The sequence below is a fragment of the Phasianus colchicus genome, chromosome 5 (assembly GCF_987193195.1).
Source record: "Phasianus colchicus chromosome 5, bPhaCol1.hap1.1, whole genome shotgun sequence".
Taxonomy (NCBI): Eukaryota; Metazoa; Chordata; class Aves; order Galliformes; family Phasianidae; genus Phasianus; species Phasianus colchicus.
The window spans coordinates 23,978,296-23,993,484 of record NC_143440.1 but is presented as its reverse complement, the minus strand read 5'-3'; the positions used below and the strand labels follow the sequence as shown (position 1 = coordinate 23,993,484).

The following is a 15,189-nucleotide window of genomic DNA, read 5'->3' as shown; positions in this document are numbered from 1 at the left end:
TTCCATTTCCATTTTTCCTCACAGCCACCATGTATAAACTTGAGGAGGCACTGTGTAGCTCCATTTTCATCCAGCAAATATATTTAGCTCCTTTGATTGCTAAGACACCATTAGTGAACAGATCCTCAGTACCTTCGAGGTCATCAAGGAGTCCTATGACATGGTCTAGGTATGCTTTCAAAGACACAAGGACAGTTTTTTCACTTGACGCCAAAGCAGTGCTGGACAAATCCCTTATGCTTGACTGGAATATAAAATATAAATCAAGTAGTCATTATCATCCTGCTTCTACAAAATTAAATGGAAATCATTTTCTGTGTGAGGTTCCAAATAAAGTCTTAGCCCATCTCAGATTTATTTTCAGAAATCTGTGTTCTTTATGTTTTTAAACAAGACTTACCTTTTGAAATTAGATATGTTATCCTGTAGTCCTCGTTGTGACTGTACAATGTGTTTATTCGTAAATTTAATTTGTGTTTATTTTCCTACAGTGCTCCACCTCCATTTTGGAAATCCAAAGATGAGTCAAAGATAAGTCAAATTTTGTCAGATTTATGATAGTCTCTTTGTTTACCACCTTTTCATCAAAAAGTATTGTTGTTATCATTTCAGAATAGCAGATTTGTTTGAAAGCAAGCTCTTCCAGCATATTCTGCTTATGTTGTGATCTTGCAGCAATAAACCCTCATACAAGATTAACTATTATAGCTACTAACATAAATGTCAATGCATTTGTAGTTCTCAGTGTCTTTTTCCCTGAGCTGTATTTCTACATGTTACAATCCTGAATGCACACCTTAGACATCATGGGGACCTTCAATCCTCAAAATAAAACTAAATACTTTATAGGTCCATTGTAGAACTATCCAGGCCCCAGATGACAGCAACATCTTCAAGATCCTTTGGACAAACTGGTGTACTCACATAGCAAGGAACTAAGAAAAAACTTCTGCTCAGCTGTGATTCTAGCCATGCCACTGTCTATCACGTACCTACAGGCATCAGTTTGGAGATCTCTGCACAGTGACACATTACTCAGGATAGATGTGCTTTGTGACAGCTCATAGCACAGAAAGAAACACGTCCCCTGGAGAATTGTCCTAGGACAGTTTTCTAACAAATCCTGTCAGTCAGCAGGGCTATCCTCTTGTTTTAGCACACTCTACAGAGGCTAAAATGTTTTCTCAGGATGTCTTAGATGTATTGCATTTGCATAACTTTACTTTGTAACCTGACGGACAGATTGAGTGCCAGATTTGGGAAACATCTTCTACAATCTGTAGTAAGGACTACATCGGTCATTTTTGTAGCAGTAGAAATTGCTAATTTGTCTTTGGGAATCCACTTAGAATCAATAACAGCAAGACATCTAAAGTGGTGATGGTCTTCTCTTCTGGAGAAGAGGAGGCTCAGGGGAGACCTCATTGCATTCTACAACTTCCTGAAGGGAGGCTGTGGTGAAGAGGGGTTTGGCCTCTTCTCCCAGGCAATGAACAGGACCCAGGGAAATGGCCGCAAGTTGTACCAGAGGAGGTTTAGGTTGGACATGAGGAAGAATTTTTTCTCTCAGAGAGTGGTCAGGCACTGGAATGGCTGCCCAGGGAGGTGGTGGAGTCGCCATCCTTGGCAGTGTTCAAGAGGCGTCTGGATGAGGAGCTGCAAGGTATGGTTTAGTTTGTGGTAGCAGTGGTGATGGGAGGACGGTTGGACTGGATGATCTTACAGGTCGTTTCCAACCTTGTGATTTTATGATTCTATGGCTTTAAAGTGACTGTAATTCTGCAGTTTTGATTCTTCAGTCTTTGTGTGCAAGTATCCCCATTTCTCCCTGTTATATGCTCTTTACCAACTAAGTTTTGGTCCTTTTATGGAAAAAAGTGGCTGCTAGGATGCAGTTCTACCTTTCTTTATTTTTCTTTCAGTTGTATAGGGATAAAGGGCAGACTTTCTGCTCAACACCAACTATTAAACAAAAAACATTAGGCCTCTGACACATACACATGCACCACAGGCAGGATCTATAGCCACCAGTCTTGCACAGATGAGGAATTGTCTTTCTTACAGCAGAGCCTCACCTTCTGTGGACACTGGTAAATCTCTGGTAAATCCAGAGAAGGCATATCCCTATATTTTGTATATATGTTTCAGGGGAGTAAGTTTACTGACGTTGGACTTGATTGAAAATGAAAGGAATTTCAGGAAAGTATTTATTCAGTCATTTTTCCTTTTGTTCAGTTCCTTTAAATTGCAAGTAAAACTATTCATAAAATAATCAGAAATAGCCTTTGCAACACTTCACTGCTGAAGTTTGCTACTCCTTTTATGCAGTAATATGAATTTGTTAATTCGAGGAAATTCTGTCACCACAACTTTTCCTCTTTAACAGACTTAAGATATATCTAACTGATAGCTACAAGCTTACACTTGTATTCATGCACATGCAACTTGATCATCTGAAGCAAAAACTCTAACATTATGTGCAAGAACAAGACTGCAGACTAGCAGTGTCCAGAGTGGACTCTTCTGATGCCCAACTCTGTGAGAAACAGTAAGTTTCCAGGGTGCCCAACAGTGTAAGTGCATGATATCCTTAGAAGTCCTACATCCCACGCTTTGCTAGTGCTGTCCACATTGGTGTTCATCAGTCTACATTTATCAAGCCTTGAAGACGAGATGAGGAAGATTGTTTTTAGTTAACTTATTCACTCTGTTGAAGCTCCAAATGTGGACACAGTGCATCATCTTTAACCATAATACAATTTTGAGGCTCCTTCTGTAAAAACCTGCTGTTATTTCACGTTCGTTCATGCTGCTGATAATCAGTGGATAAACAACTTTCATAACAGAACTGCAACCCTTCTCCCCCACTCCTCCTAGCAGACTGACAGTTGACTTGATGGTTAGCCATGGACTCATAGCAGTCTTGGATAGCCAGTTTCCACATAGCAGCCTGGCCTATCTGGTCAATATGAACTCTGCCACTCGTGGAATGTGGTTCTAAAGAACTGGGCAGGCTTATCACATAGGTCTGTGAAGGCCTATTTCCTCATGAAGAAGTTTTTGAGCCAGTGTTGGACATGAATGACTGCAAAGTGATGTGATTTGATTGCTCCTGTTCAGTTCCAAAAAATGCTGTTATATTTTTTGCAAAAGTTAGCATAATTCATCATGTCATCCAAAACTGGTGTGTGTTCTTTTTGCCACCCTCCGTGTCTTTTAGCATTGGATTTCCTCCTCTAAGAACTGTCTCTCCATACTGCTTCCATAGTTTGTGAACACCTCAGATGAGGTTAAAAGGAATTGCCCTGCAAGAGCAATAGTAGCTAAAAATTGAGCATTGTGACAGGCATTTAATGATGTATGTGATTGAGAACTGTAGTAATTCTGGTTTAAAAGCCAGGAAGGAAAAATAAATGTCATCTAATAATTCAAAATTATTCTCAGAAGAGTTTTGCTTAGTGGTATGGTAGAGAAGACTAGGATTTGCCATTTCTTATTCTAGCGTTTTCTTCGCAAAACCCTGTATAGATACTGCTAAACAAGCTTGGTGAGATTTTCAGAAAAGAATGGAGTTGAAGAAACCATCACATGAGAATAAAGACACTGGGCCACAACAGGAAGATATCTAGCAGTTTGTCCTTATTTCTTGCATTCTCCAGCAGAGTGAATGGTTTTGTCTTATGAGCTGGGAACTCAGGAACACTATACTTGAGCTCAAATAGCTTCAGATTAACCCAGTCAGTGAAAACAGGTGAAAGTGAAACAAATGCCGTGCAGAGAGAGGAACCCAAGCTCTTTCATATTCACTTCTCTGTGAAAGGACTCAGGGCAGGCCCCTGGCAAGAGTTCATAAAGCAAGAGAACATTAATCTCTATTAAATATTTGTGTAAAACACAGTTAAAGGTAACTGAGGACCAGGCAAGAGCAGGAAAGGGGAAAGGTCCAGGAAGTGGAAAGTATTTGGAAATGTTTTAGACAGTGTAGTGTGTGGTCAAAGAAGATCTCTAATTAACTGCAAGGGTTTTAGCCTGTAGGTGATGGAATATAAAAGGCATTCTCTCTTAAGTGTATTAAATGCATCCAGCGCGATATAAACATTTGGAAATCAGTTGAATTAAGCATATGATCACTTTGAGGCAGGAGATTTACAGCAAGTTCAAGGGGTAACAAAGCAATTTATTTGAACAGAAGTCTCTGTTCCTCTCTGGTCTAGCCCCAAATGTCAGGACCATACATAGCTCCCCAGAAGGGGCCCACCAACCCTGCCTTCTGATGTTGCTCTTTTCAGAATTAAGAGAGGTTTTCTAGACTTGCATTTTCTCACTGTTTCCTTTTCATTTGGTGTAATTATTGTTTCCACAATGTAGACCTGGTCTGCTTTGGGGCATGGTGGTGAAGACAACAGCAGTGAATTGAGGTTGTAATTGTGAAACTGTCTGGAGCAGGCAGGGAAGCTTGGATTTGAACTGAAAAAGGTTAAAAAAAGAAAAAGGTTAGTTTGTCAAAAAAGTCTGATGCTGTGATAGATGAGAGAGGAAAGTCTACTGTTTAATTCAGTGAGCTTAGTGCATGGTAAAATGCACATCATCTTGTCTCTGCAAGATTTCTCAAGCATATGTTAAGCGAACAGGTGTTAGCCTCAAATTTCCAGACAATCTAGGGGTCAATGTGAGTCTGGATCTCAAAGTACAGTATGAATTTAAATGGTTTTTTTGTTTGTTTGTTTGTTTTGTTTTTGTTTGTGTCTATTAAGCAGGTGCTTCAACTATTCATTTCAGTTTTGAGAGTGTTCTGCTCAGGGAAGCCTTCACAATGATCCTGTATATATTGTAAATAGATATGAAGAATGTCTGATATTGATATGAAAGCTTTAATAATACCAGCTGAGGAAAGTTGTAACAGGATAGATTTATTCTGCATCCTTTATGCTACATCAGAGGATTTATTTATTTATTTATTTATTTTTGGGTCAATTTATATTCCTTTCCTGTCTTTTACCAAAATAGGTTCTTCTGTCAACGAACTGAATTTAGTGTGTCCTTCAACCCTCCAATGGTTTGAATGTTTTTTGGCCAAATGTCTGTGTAAAGGTATTTCTGTGTTTCGATAACAACCTTCCTGTCCATCCACTGTTACTGGCTTATGGTTGTTTTTTAAAGTCTTGTGATGCATCGTGATTTTCATATTAAAAAAGAAAATGTTACTGCAGAGAATGGACTGTATTTCAGTGAACAGAAAAAAATCTTTTCCAAAATTTTTATGATTTTTGGACAAGTCTCATGACCCGCTGTGGTCTGTCTCTTGACTTCTGACTATTTGGCATTCTGAACATTCCCCAGACAATTTGCAGCACATAAGTAGGTAGCCCAACACCACCAGAGGTAGAGTTCCAACTCTGGAAAGATTCGGGATTTTTCTGTAAGGATGAGATGGTGATTCATTCTGAGCTCTCACAAGACTATCATGCAGCTGCCCCTGTTTCAAAATCAGCAGCCGCGCCAGCTCGTCTCCATCAGCCTTGAGAAAACAGGAAACGCAACGGTCACCACAGGAAGCGGTGCGCTCTTACACACACCCCAGAAAACTTAGCTGCTGAACCTATTGCAAAATGTTAACAGAACACTGTAGGGTACACAGAGAAAGACACGAGAAATCTGCTGACCTCTGGGTGCCTGCAATTCTAATCTTCAGTTTCTGAGGCCAAGAGTTTAACTCAGTCATCAACATGTCCTGTGCTTTTCAGTTACAGGAGCTTAAATCCCCTTCACTAGGACACTGTTATCAGAATGAATATTTCTTCTCAATTATTTTGTTTCATCCCCAAAATTTGTACAGAAGTGCGGTCAGAAGGTTCTTGTCTGTAGGACTGACAGACAAAGATAGAGATAGAAAAGATGGAGAGGGCTGTGTTTTATTCATCATCATGATTAACTGTGTACTCATTTCCTTGGTAACGTGGAAGAAATTGGTGTTTTTAGGGTGGAGATATGTATGTAGACCTTGTGATTTGGATGTTTTTCTTATTAAGTAAGATAACTTGTTTCTCACTCTCTTGGTTGCAAAGAGGAGACTGAACCATAACATTGCAGAGAATTACCCTGAGTTGGAAACACCACTCCTTGAGGGTGCTGTGGGACATGGACATGACTGAAAGAGAAGAACAGGGTATTCAACACAAGAGGCAGAAGAGATGAGATACAGTGCACAAAAAAGACTTGCAGTTTGAGGTTTTCTATTGTGCTTGGATACAACAAATGATCTTAGAAATTTCTTCTCCAAATTCAAAGGGGAGCAAATCCTCATTAAGTGCTGGTTGCTGGGCAAGTAAAATTTTAATAGGGGCTTTCAAAGTAATAAATTTGTGAATTAAAGAAGCTGTAAAAGAAGTGCAATAATAGGTGGCAGGAGAGGATCAGAAATGGAAGGTAATGCTAGCTATTTAATACAGATTTAGGCACTGTTTTTCTGCTAGATGTTTCATTTATCTAATAAATGGGGAGTCTGGGACTTGGTCCCGGAAAGAAATCATTTGCAAATTTTTGTTAAGTTCTCTGAATTCTTTAGGTTGAGCAGTAGAGGCTGTTAAAAGCTGGATTTTTTTTGTTTCAAAATTTATCAAAATTTGAAGAGAAAAAGTTTTTAACTTTTATTTGAAAGTAATATTTCATTCAATTCATCTTGGAGGATACCCACTTTAGTAAGAAAATTGTGAAAATGATTTAGGGTGAAGACGAATTATCTAACCTTCCTGGTTTTTTGTTGTTGTTGTTTGTTTGTTTGTTTGTTTGTTTTAAAAATTCTTAAAAAAAAACAAACAAACAAAAAACAGCCACTAACAGTCAAATTATTCCTACAACTGTAACCAAACAGAAATTAAAAGTTCAGATTCCTGAAATCTGATCTTCACAAATATGGGAAAACAAGGAATATTAATAGCTGTATTGCAAGAGCGCTGAGAGTCCTACACAGTAAGTGAATAAATGGATGAAGACAGTGTCATCAGTGTCATCAGAACATTAGAGAAATATTTCTAGAACGTTAGCTAGGATTTACTCAAGCATCAAAAATTACATGCAGTGTCTTTAAGCAATCTTGCCTGGATGTGAATTGCCGACAGAGAAGACGGGCAACATGGATAAATGCTATTCTTTGGCTATTAGTGTAATGTCCTAAGTATCTTCATTGTCTGCCTTGTTTCAACTGGTCTTATTCTATGGTAATGGAAATACAGTTCTACCAAAAATAAACTGAATATTTTACTGGCTACTGTTACTCTGGAGAATTTCTGTCCTGGTTTCTGTTCTCCATACTGTTTTAGTATGGAGTTCATGACTTTCAACCCAGCTTACTTTTGAAAATGCTTAATTTGAGATGAAAACTTCATAGTACTTCATTTTGAAGTAACTCATCATATATAGTTTACTTCCATTTTGCACAGTCATTCAGCAGGCAGCTGTAACTCCCCTCATTATGTTAACTCTCTTAACAGTGCACACTAGAATTTTTCTAAAGCTTTTAACTACTTTTTAAAAAAATATTCTGTGTTTTTTCTTGCAATAAAATACATTTCCATTCCATGTGTTCACATGGAATGCAACATGACTTGTTTCAGTACTAACACATCCAATTTCTCTTCATTTGGATATAACAGCTCTCTCTTCCTGCTGGATATTTTGAAAGTTCTAAAAATGTCAGTAAAATCATTAAGTTTACTGGACAGATTGCTCTGCTCTTTTTTTTCCTGATAACTAGGATACAGTTATCTTTTTCTCTTGGTGGCAGACTAGGCAAAATGTGTGTCTTTTCCTATCTAGTATTACTGGCTTTCTGTTTGTTTCCAGCATCATCTCCCAGTTCACACACTTGTTACAGATTTTCTTAATTCAGTATTATGTGGACAAATTACCATATCCTTTAACTCCAAGACATGTCTTACTATGCTGCAACTATACAGAAAAGTAACTAGCTCACATAAGACCTAGAGTCTGAATCAAATTGTGTACCTGTGGGAATGTTGTGCATATACGTAGGTTGCTCCAAAAGTAATGCCTTCTACTAATGTCCATGGAAACTGCAACAAAGAGTACAGTAACACTGTTTGCTAGAGCAAATTCTCAGCTACAAAACACTGTTTTTCAACATGGTCACTGCCATTAGTGATGCATTTTTACCAGCAATGAACAAGAGTCTACATGTTGCACTGGTGAAGGTCTGCATGGCATGGCTTGTCTTTCACATTGCTGTTGCCACTGCTGAAACACACCACCAGCTGTCTCACTGCATCCACTGTTTGGTTCCCATAAATGTTCATCAACCATTGGTGAATGTCAATGGGTGCAATTTTTTCTGCATGGAGAAATTCAGTGACACACCTTTCTTCAGACACTCTTCTGTGGCAGACACCATTTTGTCAGGCTACCCCTCTGCTGTCATCTGTCACACAGCAACAAAATGTAATGGATTATTGGTGGGAAGGTTCAACCTCTACTGCCATCCCACCAACATCTGCCTCAGATGTTGTGGGCCAAGATAATAAAAGAGGAGGCATTACTTTCAGAGCAGCTCCATATTTAAAATTGGCCTTCTGGGTCTCCTTATTATGCCCATGTAAATGTGAAAAATAACTTGTCCTGAGCACAGTGGAGATCCTTAAAATATCTGTTCATGTGACAATCCACCCTAGAAACCAAACATTCAGAAATAAATCACCCCACCACTTTTTTCTCAGTTACTTTATTCAGCTTTGACTACAACTCACAGCTTGCTTCCAGATGTTTTCCAGAGGTCTGATATTCACCCTCACCTCTTTCTAACTTGGCATTTATGGAGACTGCTTTTCTGCTTTTAGCCTATTCAACATTAGTATTAATAACTTTGGCACTTCTTAAGAACTTCTTAAGTTTTGAAAGAAAAACATCACAAATTACCATTCACTCTTATTACTTTAATATACAAAGCTAGTGTAGATGGGAAACCATGGATTTAAGTCCTCATATATTTCACGTGCTTGTTAGATTAGATCATGCTTTCTGAAAATTGTACTTTATCAGTGGTCTAATATGCAGTATGAAAATGATGTAAAGTGTGAGGCAAGAAATAGAAGGGAAAGGGTACATTTTATGCAAATGTACTCAGAAAGTGTTCAGGACTGGTGACTTCTAAGTGCTTAGGAAGCTGTGAGATTGCTGTAGTGAGAAAGCCTTTGGGGGCCTCTCACTGGAGAAAGCACTGACTGGTTGAACTTAACACAGCAATTTACAACTCAATTAGTTAGAAAATTGCCCTTAAGGCTAGAAAAATTTCCACCTGTGAATGAAGGCAAGTTGTGTTAATATGGGTGCAAATTTGAAAATGGATAATGGTCTTTAAAATGTGAACATAAACAGTATTCTTTAAGACCCAAATGTGTTCTAAAACAGGCTAAGCTAGTTACATTTGATTACACTTCATTCAATTTTTTTCTTACTATTTCTTTAGGGAGAATTTTGTCGGAGTGACAAGCTACTATAATCTCTCCTGCCTATGACTCTGCCAGTGCAGTTGCTGAGCTTGCTCCTCTATCTTTCTTTATACTCTTGCTATCAAGACTACAAAGGCCTCAGGTAAGATCAGAAATGCATAGCAACAGTAAGCATCATTTCTCTAGTAGCCATTCTATATCACACATTTCTTACTTCATAATCTCTTTTCTTTTTTTCCTTTTTCTTTCTTCTGCAGTTTCTGTATCTTAATTTGTTTTCCTTATTTCAATAGCAAGGTAATAACTGTGGTTGTTCTGTATCTATGCTTTGCTTCCAATAGTCAATAACTTCTTTCTAATAGCTTATAACCTAACTTTCCCAGGCTGCAACTACTCAGAACTTGTTTTGTGAAATATGGCTCAGGTTTATTTGCTTATTGTGTTGGCTGGCACAATAATTGATGGAGCAAGAAAAACAAACAAACAAACAAAAAGGATTAGAGCAATGGAGAAATGGAAGAAAGAAATGAGGATTGGAAGTTGAAAATGCAGCTTAATCACTTTCATACTAGCATACTTTAGTCTATCAATTTCTCAACTCAACTTTAGGCCAAAACATTAATTGAAACTTAATTTTGTTTCATTTAAAAAAAAGTGAAGAAACAAAGAAGCCCATGAGATATGCAAGAATGGGTATATCTGTGATAACTTCAGTAATAGTACTTGATAGGAAATTTAAACATTTACCTTTTTTCACAGTTTTTACAATGTGTAGGAAAAGCAGTTTGTTCACCTCTTAGACCTTTAAGACTTGATTTTCATACATCCTGAGCTCTCTTGGTTTCAAGTGCTATCAATTGGACATTAAGGTACTAGGTATTCTACCAATAAATAATCTAATCCTCCTCAGAGCTGCATGTGATACATAAAGTATTTTATAGGATTACCAGTACTTTCGAAGCTAAACCAGTGCAGAAAAATACTTCCAGCTTTTCATGATGTAATCAGAACATAAAAGAAAAAAAACTAACATTGCTTTATTTATTTCTCAGAGCAAATGCTTTTGTTTTGCCTTAACAAAACCAGTATCTACAATCTGCCAATTATGTCTTTTGAATGACAGAGGGTTTCTACATGCCAACTCCATTTTGGTTCCTTCAATTAACCCCCTAGAGGGGTTAATTTCCTTATGTCACATTTATGGACATAAGTTACGGACAGAGCTGAACTCAGAGAATGAACAGATTTTTGTTTCCCTTTGTGAAATTGTTAGAAGTTTTAGCCTTATTTAAAATTATGTTTTTTTTCCCACGTTTCAGTTGTGCAGTTGTTTACAGTACTTTCTGCCTTTGAGGAGACAGCTTGAGTCTGAATCAGATGACAGAATGACTGGACAATGTTTGTTCTGCTCTGGACGTTGCTAAGGGAGAGGCTGCAGCTGCTGTAGACCTGAGTGTTAAACCCACACTTGCTCCTTTTGTAGCCTCTGGAGCATAAAAAGCCTTTCTTACTGTGTAAAACTTCAGAAGATCTTCCTCAAGGTGGGTTAAGGACTCCTTTGAGGAGATCAGCACAGATACATAAATATTTTTTATTTTCAGTGCTTCCTGTTCTGTGTATTTTAAATATTATTGTCTGCTGAAGAACTGGAGTTTGATTTTTGGTGCAGCATTCTTCAGAACCATTAGTTTCAGTCTCTAGCCTTCAAAACCATCAGTCTCAGTCTCTGTGACTATACACAATAAAGATGGACTTCATTTATAATTTACATTTCCTACAAAGAAAAGCAATTAGAATTATACAAGGCTTGTGTGGAGGAGAAAGGAAAAAGATAAAATAATCAGACCATTTCTACCCAGCATTTGTTCCAATTGGTTACAAGCTTGACTATGTCTCTCCCCCACCTATGCAAACATTGAGCTTTGTTTCTGTAGGTTGCAAGTGGTATGATTTTGCATTTCTGCCTGCCTACTGGTTTGGGTGAAGTAAAGCAGTGGGGCTTTGCAGAGAAAGACAGCTGGGTGAACTGCTTCCTGCTGTCTGAATCTTTCTTTCTCTTTCAAAGTGAGTTGCAGTAGTCCTTGTGGGAAGGAAGGAGAAGATGGTGGTTTTGCACAAACATTCTCAGTGACTGTTCTTTTTTTTCTGTGGCAATCTTGGAATTTCCCAGCAGGCTTTTCTTTCTTGCAGCTCCTCTGACATATTTCTTCTTCAGTTTCCTTGCTAAGTCTCTGATCCGTAACCAAACTTGATCACTCTCTTTAGGAAACATAATGGAAAACTAACCTTTGAGCCATCCTTTGGAATGCCAGGGCAGCAATAACTCCAAAAAGAAATGGAGGTAGGGCTGCTTCTTGCCTCTGGTGGGTGGATTTTATCAGAATAGGTAGTGCTGATCTGTATCGCTCAGCCACACCAAGGTTATACAAAGAGCAGCAAAACCCCAGGAGCATAACAGTAGGTCTGCTTTTAACCTCAACTTTTATCTCTCACAGCCAGCTTCCTTCCCACACCACAACCACCACGTGTTATTTTACACCGAGGCAACACTCAGCAACTGAGGTCTGTCTGTCCATGGAATGGAAAGGGAAAAGTCAGATGACAGGAACACCAGATGTGTGGGCAACATGAGGACTAACAATTATGGAGCAGTGTGCTTACAAACCAGTACTAAACTGCTATGTGTGGCCTTCTTTGAGCTTTGGCATGGTGGGGCTGGGTTTTCCTCAGTCCCCTCTTTTTGTCTCATTTAGGTGATGAGAAGTGAATACAGTTGAAAACTGCTGGATGAAATGAGAGAAAGCTGAAGAAATCAGGGGGTGATAGCACCTGGTTCAATCTCCAGAGGGTACCCATGGCTAAAACCAGTGCCGCCCTATGCCCCGAGAGGATATATTTGCGGTACCTGGGGAGTGGTAGCAGCTCCCTCACTAAAAGGTCACTTCACTCCCCTCCTCATCTGAAATTTGCTTAACCCTGCAGATATGTAGGGAAACTGATTATACACTTTTATGCACTTCCTGAAAATCATCTCTATAAGGGGAAGAGCGGTGCTTATTGCAGTTCACGAAGAATAAGGCCTTCTAAAGCCTTTGGCGGGAGATAAGTCCTTGATCATATGTGCCTGAAAAACAAAGAGGAAACAAGGGAAGACCTAAAGCCCAAGGCCATACATCTGCGTGAGTGAGAATGCGTTAGTGTTTGCTTTGAATTACTTGTAGACATGGCAGACGCTTACTTTTCAAGTGTTTCACACTCAAAGTGCTACAGAAATTGAAGCAGTATTTCTCACTCTTCATCTCCCTGATCTGCAACATAAAATAATGAACTGTTTTAAAAACATGAGATAGAGTAGGCAAAAAAAAAACCAAAAACCAAAAAACAACAAAAAAAAAACCAACAATACTGAGACAGCTGCACAGACCAACAGCTGTGACACACACAGGAAATTTGGATGGAAAGAACCATTAGTGCATTGAGACCATCTCCTCTCCTGTTAGCAGGGCCAGCCCCCTTCTATCAGACTTTGCAAAAGCAGCTAGTTCATGTCAGGTATTATATAAGTGATTCAGATTTTGTGCTTCTTTAGTAGACTCTCAAGGAAAAAGCCTTTTCAGAGATCAGTTTCTGCCTCACCTTTTCTTGTGTCCATTGTGCAACAGACAGGCCTATTCTCTGTATTTAAGAAACTACTCAGATTACCATTTTGTGTTGTACTATCCAAATAATTATGTTCTTTTGTTGTTCTACAGCAGATTCAATTGCATGACAAAGTCCACAGTAGGATAGGTACATGATGACTGGGGGCAGCTATTTTGCAACCAATCCAACCAATGAATGATTGATGTGTGTCTTAAATGTTAGAGAAAGTGAATAGCTGGCAAGACTGTATTCATGCCTATTGGTCAGAGAACTCATCTCCCATTAAGCCTCAAATATTATAGATTTGTTTTGCAGACCATATGCTAATCCTTTCAGCTCCTTAGGAACAGAGAGTATTACACAGATGATAAACACAAGCTCAAATTTTAGAGATTGCGTGGCAAGACTGCACTGTGGTCATCCTGATTTCTCACTGATAAGCTGACCAATTTCAAATAATTTCCAGTGATAACATCCAAAATAAACGTTCCATGTGTACTTGGGTATATCTCATGGCCAGTCAGTGTCCAAAATTATTAAATGAATCTATCCAAAATTAAAAATGTTTATGTTACTACAAACTATTAAAGATACTTGATGAAGTGTGGGTTTTTTGGTTGTTTGTTTTTATAGGACTTTTCTTTTTCTTTTTCTTTTTCTTTTCTTTTTTTTTTTTTTAAGAGCGTTAGCTAGAAAACTCTTTTTGCACTGACAGAATAAGAGATCTGAAGTATTGTCTGGCTCTTAAGCACAGACTGTTGTCTTCCGCATCTTGCCAAACACAGAAAACCATGTGTTTTCTGTCAGTGTTCCACAGCAAACCATGTGGAAAACAAAGGGCTATAAATAACTCCTCAACATGAAAGGTGACTAATCTGCTGCTTCCAATAGTATCACCCCCCATACTACAAAATCCCCAAATTTTCTTTACCTATCTTTGTGTTGAAGCCACACTGTGGCACTCTTCTCTTTAGAGATCTCATGCTACTTGTTGCTCTTTCAATCCTCAGTGCTTGCAAAAATGCTACTTTAATTTGTGGAAAGGTAGATTTCATAAAAGAGAATGTAATTGTAAATGCTAGCTTTGGAGAGTGTGATCCAGTGCTTGAGGTCTTCTTTGTAATCCAGGGTACTGGTTTAATTTACTATTTCCTCAGCTGATTAACTGGTTATTTGCATTCCCTATGCCTTTATTTCCCCTGTCAGACATGGGAGGGGGTGGGGAAATGCATATTCAGTGCCTTGTTTGAAATAATATAATGCATCTAAAAAAGAGTAAAATGTTATCCGTTGATAAAAAAATACAATATAAGCACTAAATGCTACCACCACAAAGCAAAGAGTCAGCTGCAACTGTGTTACAGAGCTTAAAATCCATACAGGTCTGGAAAAATAAGCAGGGAAGGATTTCCTCCAGCTGTCTCTTCTGTCACTCACCCTCTATCAGCTAGGAGACATGGATCACCCACTCCTTCTTGAATCTGCCCAACGTTTAATGGAAATATGGTGCCAAAACCAGTGTTGTCTTTACTAAGCATATGCTAAAGATTTCAAAAGTGTGGTTTTAACTAACCTTTTAGTGATGAATAAGTATTTTAATTTTGTGCTGTATTTTAGTGTGCTATGAGCCAAACAATGACAGTCAAACTGAACAAGAGAGATGACTTCATTTGTTGTTCAAAAATAAACTTTTCATATTACCTAAGTCACATGATTAATGGAAGTCACTTGCTGTATTTTTAAAAGTTATCTTCTTTTTCTCAACAGTAATTTTTTCAATAATTTCTATTCTTTCACTGTCACGTTTGATTTCAAGTTAAGTTAAAATCTCTTCTGGCATAGGCATCATTTCATCCTAAAGTTGTGCTCAACTACAACCAAAATAGCAATAGCAACAGTAACAATTTTGTAATGTGCTGAAACTCAATGTCGTGTCAAAAACAGCATTTCATAATTTTGGAGTAGTTTGTTATTTTGAATTTATTATGTATTTTGATTACCCCAGGGTGAGTCATAGTAGGGAAGGCTGTCAGTTGATGAAGAACTAAAATCTTTATGCTATTCCACATTTTCTTTTTGACTATGG

The 15,189-nt window shown here is 38.2% G+C and overlaps 1 long non-coding RNA gene across 2 annotated transcripts in view; it reads left to right on the top strand.

Moving 5' to 3' along the window:
* The window catches only part of LOC149917808 (uncharacterized), a 33,091-nt gene extending 22,063 nt beyond the window's left edge, over positions 1-11,028 (top strand). The window contains exons 3-4 of one of the 2 annotated variants that reach the window (XR_016466844.1): positions 9,479-9,603; positions 10,781-11,028. This is a non-coding gene — a long non-coding RNA (uncharacterized LOC149917808). Of the gene's footprint in view, positions 1-24; positions 170-491; positions 3,392-9,478; positions 9,604-10,780 lie in introns of those variants that run through there. The other variant, XR_016466845.1, reaches the window with a different exon arrangement.
* Positions 11,029-15,189: the final 4,161 nt, after the last annotated feature.